The sequence below is a fragment of the Trichoplusia ni genome, chromosome 11 (assembly GCF_003590095.1).
Source record: "Trichoplusia ni isolate ovarian cell line Hi5 chromosome 11, tn1, whole genome shotgun sequence".
NCBI classification, from domain to species: domain Eukaryota; kingdom Metazoa; phylum Arthropoda; class Insecta; order Lepidoptera; family Noctuidae; genus Trichoplusia; species Trichoplusia ni.
This window is the reverse complement of record NC_039488.1, coordinates 13,869,827-13,878,619: the sequence shown is the minus strand read 5'-3', so window position 1 is coordinate 13,878,619 and position 8,793 is coordinate 13,869,827. Positions and strand designations below refer to the sequence as shown.

At 34.7% G+C, this 8,793-nt stretch overlaps 1 long non-coding RNA gene across 1 annotated transcript; it reads right to left on the bottom strand.

The window, feature by feature from the left end:
• Positions 1–1,347: 1,347 nt before the first annotated feature.
• On the bottom strand, positions 1,348–2,193 carry LOC113498979. Its single transcript, XR_003401056.1, has 3 exons — positions 2,107–2,193; positions 1,758–1,854; positions 1,348–1,438 (listed from the first exon to the last, which is right to left on the bottom strand). It is a non-coding gene; the product is annotated as an uncharacterized LOC113498979 (long non-coding RNA).
• Positions 2,194–8,793: the final 6,600 nt, after the last annotated feature.

Here is an 8,793-nt window from a genome sequence, read left to right as displayed (position 1 = left end):
CATGTCCTGTTATCTTAATGATTAAGAGCTCAACGACACTTATGCGGCTTAAATACTTAATATATCACTTACCTAACATCCTACTAATATTAAAAACGCGAAAATTTGTATGTATTGATTTTTGTTCCGCGTTCACGCAAAAACCTCTGAACGGATTCAGACAAAACCTGGTACACCGATAGTTTATAACCAGAATTGTCACATAGGATAGGTTTTATGTTCCCCTGAGATAATTTTTTATTTGTAACGGGAGGGCTCGCGGGCAACAGCTAGTGTCCGGGCCTAAATGTGCAGAGGCATTTTGACCCTAAATTCTCTTGAAGCCTAGATTCTCTAGATTACGTTCGTTAGGATTCTAGGTTACGTGAGCCCTAGCATACACGTGCGTGTAACTCTGTGTGGACAAGTTAAATGACAAGTCTTACTAGTTAGCGAGGCGGCGCCATTTGTCTTCGCAGTGAGAAACTTTCGCGTTGACCTTGTTACACTGTAACTAAGTTAGGCCCGCCTGCTGACAATAACTTGCAAGTCCGAGACATTGTGTGCTTAATTACTTATGACAGAGATGTAATGACATTTTGCAAACTGATTTTATGACATCTTGACTATAATGGAGAGACCATTGCATAGCAGTAGAAAAGCGTCTGTGTTTAAAAAACCCTAATTTTGTTAATAATTTATATTTAAAAGTGTCTCATTGATTGTGAAAAATTATAAATTAAGTTAAAAAACTCGGAAAACACAAACCGTTTCATTTTATAACAGAATTACAATTTCCGCTGAACATAAACATACCTAATAAGTGTCTGAAGGGATTCAAGTCATTATTAAGATTTTTTAATAAAATTTGCTAATAACTTGATAAGAGGGTGAGAGACAAAAATTTAAATTATTAGACTGTCGAACGAAAATACCCGATCAAAAATGAAAATGATTTTTTCGACCTCGTTTAAGACAGAACCAGCAGTGATTTATCCGATATATATATGATTTTTTAGGGATGAAAAAAGAAGATAAATAAAAAGTATTCTTAGAATTAAAATTTCGTGCACTCAGAAATACACTACTTAAGAAATTCACATTCAGTTACTTTTCTATGTCAACGACAATTTAGTTCACGAAGCCTTCAATGTCGTATTAAACTTCGATACAATTAATACATCGTGAAAATGCTAATTTAACTTATAAACTTGATGATTTGGCCGGGGCGTTCGGGTTTTTGTAATTTCGTTTAAATGTTTACTATACATTCAACAATTACACCTTAACAAGGTTTACACTGATAGTGAATTTTCATACAAATAGATTAATCACAATAATTAAAACAAGGCTATTACTACACTTACTGTAAAAGTTTAATTTGTAATTCGCTTTGACTTTATCTCACACGCAATTTTGGTAGATAACTATTGAGATGACCTTTTGGAGTAGTCCACACCTGAAAAGATATTTACGATACCATTTAGCACAAGTTTGGAATGCGAAGAGCAACATTAAAATTAGTGCAAATGTATTAATGGTAAATGGTGGCAAAAAAGGCAAAACTAGGACCTACTGCCACCTCATATTTAAACAAATATTTCCACAAATTCTCTATTGGCATGTATCTCGTGTATTAGTGAATGAACTAATGATGTGATAGTGAATTTAATGTTATTATTTTTTGGTTTACTGTTTATATTTTGGGCATGATTTTTGGATGTTTGGTAATGAAAAAAGGAAGAAAAAGATTCAGCAGTCAATGTTATTATACTCACGGTGGCAAATATGTTCTAATGGTGAAAGCTTTGTCGCCGAACTTAGAATCCTGAATAGTCTCTGCAGCAACACTTTGATATAGAGATACAGTACGATCTGGAATTTAAATAAAATCTCACAATGCTGTAATTTTTATTTTATTTTGGCTATATATAAAATAATAATAACTATAAAAGCTAAATTTATTAAAACTTCCAAACTTAAAAAGTCAAACGCATTGTATTTCGGAAAAACAGTCGTCAATAATTCACAATTGCGTGCTGGGTTTCTTAAGACACAATTATTTTTACGTTTAGAAAACTTAAAATACACAAACATGAGTGTTGTATAAGTTATAATTGAACAAACCTGGGGCAGCGCATGCGAGACTAATAATTAAAAGTAATGTTAACAATGACCCGTAACGAAACATCTTGTTTAGTCAAACTACAGTTGGCAATTAATACAATTTTATAAATGTATGTAAACACAACAGTTTCAAATGCTTATATGCTTTTTGCAAAAGATAAGGTTTTATCTCGGTGTTTTGTCGCCGGGTCAAAAAAAAATAGGGTCCAGCAGAAAGTTTTGTAATAAGTATTTAGTTTGTTATTGTTTAATTTCTTGAAGTTGTGTTTTTGTAAAAGGATATCAAATAAATACCTAACTCCTGTCCTCCTACCAAATAAGTACTGTTTTGACTAAACTTTGTTGAACTCCGCTAGAAAAACAAAGGAAGATAATTAGATAATTTTTCAAGACAAATAATTTTTAAATTCTTTTCCTTTTGCGCTCAGTTGTTGTTTTTTAATCGCGTCATTATCATTATTTAGATTGTTCTTTATAATTTATTTTTGACGATCAACGAAATTTACAACAAATATTTGTACGGAATCGCAAATTTCTGACTGCATGCATCTATCATCATCAGTTTTTAACACGCTTTAAGGTAAAAGAGTATTCACACTGGTGTTGCGACTGGTTTAGACTGCGTGACAGTGGCGGACTATGTTTACCTATGCACGCACGAACATGCTAAGTAAACAATCCGCACTCAGTGAGGATTAGCTGTAGGGCCTGTTAATAGATTCATCCATCGGGCAGAAGAGTTCTTTTATTTAGTAACATTGTTCTATGATTTAACGGTTTACTCACGCGTATTTATCGGGGTAGCCCGATAACGCGGCAGGTCGCGAGTCGAACTCGCGATCCCGCCGCGTCTGCTCATGATTAAGGACTCCGGTTGGGTCCGAAACTAGTCGGGCTACCCCGATAAATACGCGTGAGTAAACCGTTAAATCATTTAATAATGAATCAGTCTCACGATAGTTATTATAAAAACATTGTTCTATCTCTGAGGTTTAGCGTGTAGTACTTGCTATTGTTGATAAACAAGAATGAACGTATGAAAACTATTTTGTGCTCTCGAGATCAAATGTCACGGCCTGTGAAAGCGGTACGTGAATGGTCTCTTGGCAGGTTGAGTTTACTCGTATGGTAAACTGATAAATATGTTAGATATACCGTAATTATTTGCCGTAGAAATGGAAAACGATAGAAATGTCCAACAAACTTGCATAGCTGTCGCAGTCAAGTCATGCGACAGTTTGAACACAGCTCTATGTTATCAGACACGAGGACAACCCAATAAATGATAATTTATTTTATATTCTAGTGCCTGGTTTAACCCTCTGGTTTTTACAGTCTTCGTCAGTTTAGTAAACAACTTATCATTACATTTAATTGAATTCTAAAAACAGGAAATTCCCAATTCAATGAACTTGATACTTACAAATACATCTGAGGCATTTTCGAAGTCTTCAGCCAGGCAGTGGCTTACGTCCCTGCATGGGACCGATAGAATGGGCTAAAACTGGTCAAGGAACATGTTGTAACTGTTAAGTACCGTCATCAAATTATAGGTCTTATAAAGTGATGATCACTCTCGCATAGTACGTGAAGAGGTAATCAATTAAAACAAAAGAGGGTGAATACCGTTAGTCAACAACTTGGAACACAGTCATTTATCAAGGCCTAGTGTCGTTGTTTTGCCTGTGCTAAACGCTCATTATATATCATGTATAAGTAACGACAGTTTGACGACTAATAGTAAAAAAGAAACAATAAGATAGTAAAGAATATTGTTCAATTTGTAATGTACCTACGTCACAAAAAAATCCAAAAATCTTGCAAATATTTTTGCAAAACCTTTTTTGTTTTATTTTTTGTCATCATAATCGCGTGTCCCGAATATATAATGATGCTTGATATCTTATTCCGAACCTGCCAATTTTTATAGCTTTCTTGAAAACGAATAAATAAACTGTCATTCAGGCATTGTAAAACGCCATTCAGTCAAGCAATAATGATGGATTAAACATCGTCGCGTGTCTCACGCAACATTATTTATTGGAATCATGGTCAGGATTGACTTCAAACTACGACTGGACAAAAAAATGGAGCTTAGAACTTACGAAACTTAATCTAGCAATACGTATTTACGTACAGAGCACTGTTGAGTACTGGATTTAAATTACTTTGTATAATCTAACTCAAATCTTGTCATCGGCATGTATACTCTGGTACCGTATTTATTTTGTCTTAAACCATAATGATCAAATTTTTGTTCTTCTGAATAATTACTTATCAATGTCCTGTTTTTCCTTACTCTATAGGTGAAATTGCTGTGCAAAGTAAACGTAAAACCAATATTAAAACTTTTAAATTACAAAAAGTTAATGTTGTTTTAGAAAATTTTCAAATCGGTTTTAAAGCTTATAAATCTATTCGTGTACTATACTTATAACACTCATGTCAAGATTTTCATTTGACTACGGGTTTAAATAATTTATTGCCTGTAGACGATAAAATCTAAGAAGGTTGGCAAAGTTGCATATTTTATTATTATAGGTGGTTGCATTTGAATGAAGTTGTAAAGAATTGTAATTACTGGATGAAAAATAAATGTTTGTGTACCGTAAAGTAAGCAAACCTTAAGCACAGTACACGTTTGACAAGCATTAATAGCAAAAAATGTATACATATTACAATTGCATGATGACGAAACGTAGGAAGTTTAAAAATATGGTCCATGACCAACAGTGTTGACAATTAAAAGACAAAGAAGTTCATAATTAGTTTAAACTATCTATTAGCCTATATCGATAAAAGTTCGCGGATCTATGATCGCGGCAAAAACTTCCATCCTTACTTGGTTTCCCTACTAATTACCTACCAAATCTGCTGCTACAAAATCCAATAACGTTCTGATCAGCAGCTTGCAAACGCATTACAAACTGACAACTAAAACAAATGACAGTATTTATACACGATCGTGTAATACAATAATACAATTTAGTAGCATGTACACAGTGGCGTAGCATTTGGAGCTTAATCTCGGCTAAGTATCTCCGTCTCGAGCGCTACAACTATTATGAATTGCTTCCGCGCTAGAGGTGCGAGCCGGCTATTGTTGCACAAATTGCGAACTAGAGCTGTACCGCACCCGCCGTTATATTTTTTCTATTGATAAGTGTTAATGTTCGTGAAGTGATTGCTTTTTTCCTCCTTTATGTGTTTTGTGTTCGGGAAATTCAGTTTATTTTCTTTCCTCATTGTCGATAAAATTGGTTTTCATTATGATAGCGTTTTATCTTCGATCGTAATTCCTACAATAGTTAATCTTTAAGGTGAGGTATTAAGTAGCGTGTAAAGATGGGTTAGTGTGAGGTAACTAAAACCATTTTCTTAGATATCAACAGTTGTTTTAATACATTTCAACGTTTTAAGTTAAAGTCTCTTTTAAATACTTTTTACTGACAAAAGAAATGGCCGCCTGTCACAACCAGAACTCGTTAACTAATAACAGCTGTAAAGTAAATTTGAATTGTTAAAATTATTCAAATTCAGCTTGATTCATGTAAAATAAAGCCTTTTGTGGTTTAGTACAACTTAATTCACAAATTTAAATGGAACTATTTCAGCTGGAAAGACTTGACAAAAAGACGTTTGCGAAATCCTCATAATTTAAATCTGTCAACTGTTGTCAATTTAGTATTCAGTATGAGAAAAAAATCAAAGTACAAGAGGAAAGTCATTTCCTAACTGTCTTCTATTAACATCGCATTATTATTGTAGAAATACTGTAGATATATTTGGTCGGTTTCTTCGAATCATTCTTCTCGTCGAAAGAGCTAGAGAGCTCACTAATGACTGTACGAAAGAAGTTAGAAGCAGCACATTTGTTCGTAGATTATTACATATTATCTTGTGATCTATGAAACAGTAGACCATACTAGATTACTATTTTTATTCCATCTTGAATCTAGATGTTCCCTAGGGAATAATTTTGTCTTTAGTATTTCTTCTTTCGTAATATCATTGCCTGTGTCTGCGAATTTGACTAACTTATCTGTATACAATTAGGTATATTAAGACCCTTTATGAAGAGAATATGCCTTTGAACTTTGAGCATAATAATTGGCTTCTCTCAGATATCTTTTATTATATTTGTTGAAGGTCAAAGTCAAACACGGTAGATACAATCATAGCTTTTACATAAGAAGTTCATATCCGGCTCTCGTAACCAACAATAGATAACAAAGAGAGTAACAAAACTTAACCGGAGTTAAAATGTGTTGGAGTATCCCCTCACTAGCGGCGAACAGCGCCTCTACCACGACAGCTTACTGTAAGACTGTTGCAGGTGTGGAAGCGAGACAGAACCATGCACGGCGTAGAGCACTTTCTCCCTCCCAGCACGGTAACAGACACACTTCAATAAGTGGTAGTAGACCCCCAGCGCTTGTTAACCGAGAGTTTAATTGTTAACACTATTTCAAGTTTGTTGTTTAATTTAAATTGTTCCTCACTTTTGCACTTCCGACATAAATATTCAAGTTTCTTCGTAAATGGGTCTCTTCTGGAGGAAAGTTAATCTTGACACGCCGACTTCTTGGAGAGCGTGATGGGAATATTTAGACACGTCTTTACAGTAACGTGGCTTGATAATTATGATAACAGCCAGTAGCTGAAAATGTTTTAATTTCAATGCTTTCTTACTTTGTTTTAAAGTAAATACATTATTGATCATTTAGTTTAGTAAAGCTAATTACCGAAAAATTCTCTTGTCCAGCACAATAAAAAACCACAACCTAAAAGTCAAATTCACCAAATGCTTGACAAAAGTACAAAATATCTCCTAAAAGACATTTTTAATTACAAGCAATCATCACTGAACAACTGAACGTGTAGTTAGTTACTCTGCTCTCCATACCGGCTCCGGGTGTCCCGGGGGTCGTTAGCGTGGAACACTCGGCCAGAAAGATTAAAGATTGTCCCATCGCAACTATCGTTTGATCCCAACTTGCCCGTCAAGGGAGTCCTGTAAACTTGCCCGGACAAATGGCTCCTCTCAGGAGATTAATAACATTCCTACTAGGTTTATCTTTGATTAAATCTATAGGGATATTAGTGGAACGGAATTTAAATTAGTTTGTTAGATAGTGCCTTAGAAAAGAGGCTTGGCTAAATTAGTTCTTGGAAGAACTTTTATCAATAAAATCGTCCCTTTTTTTTAAATGTTCGCAGTATATGTCATAGAAATGTTTACCCAATGGGTTACTCAACTCTCTCAGCAGCTAATAGAATGTCAATCTGTTCTATTAATAGTGAGTAAATCTGCAGCATCCTTTAGTCTCGGCAACATCTTGACAACGAGGTCCGCTGTCAACGTGACGCATGATTGGGAATTGGCGACAAATGCAGAAGAAGGTTATAATTTGAGGATGTACATAGTAACTCGACAACTAATATTCACTATATGATATTGCTCTCTAACTATTTTGGACATTTAATACATTCATAAGTTTTATTGACATTTTTGATCATTTAAAAAGCGATGCCGAGGTTTGTTTCTGTAAAAACATCATCATTTTTAACTGTTTTAAGATTGCTGATAAAACACGAGGCACCGCTTTGTCTCAAGGATTTACTACCTCCTAAATTCTGTCATTATGCCAAACGTAACAATAAAACATGCGGGTCAAACGGTACTTATTTTTTTATTAAACTTTATAACAAATTCAGCAAAATTACAGCAGAACAATAACTTTTACAATTTTAATAACAAGTTGCTTCAGCCGGAGCTATTCGTTCACAAATTCTGGGCTTTTTTAGGTAACGATGTCTGCGCGATACTTATCAGGCCTGCAGTCGTGTGGCCCAAGGAATAGCCCCGCGAGGTCTGATAACTTTATGTTTACTTATCTAGACATATTTAGCAACAAGTATGTACCTAATCTAGCACAAGCAACACTATCAAAAACTCTGAAAGAAAAAATTAAGATGTTTAAAACACTATGGCATACAGCATCGCCATTCAGCTTGTTTTTTATGTAATTGTTGATCCTGGTGTAATAATGGGCAGGCGTTTCGGCCTCGTCCCACGAAAAAAGCCCACTTCCTTAATAGGAAGTCTGTGCGAGGAAATCCTTGCCTTCCCAAAAATGTACACCTAAACAATGCTTCTAATATTTGCTTCCAACAAAGAGAGTCAAGTATCCGCTGTCGCTCTCCGCTCACATCCCACGCACACTACTTGAACGGAAATTAAACGCTTTGTGTAACGTTCCTGTAAAAGAATGTTCTGTGAGATAAACGTAAGAAACGTTTGTTTTAACTTGCATCGGCAAACCACCGGCTTGTGTTGCCGCACAATGTAATTTATAAGCCACTTACCAACAACACAAAAACATACCGTTTATAAATAACTAGAAACGAGGTTTTCTAAGTTTATTGTTACTGTTTCAGAATACTGAATGCATGCTCTACTGAATATTTTTGCTTCAAATACATAAATTGTAGAAAAATACGGTTTAGAAGAGGCATAAATAATTAATTAAACAACATACCTATCCCTATCCAAAATACTTGCATGGAATAATTTGCCGCTATCTATCTGATATTAATGACAATAAGGGTCAAATTCATTTACATTCGGTCCATCGCTTACGTATTCAGAATGCATATTCTATCCCCAATAATAATAGTCTCCCA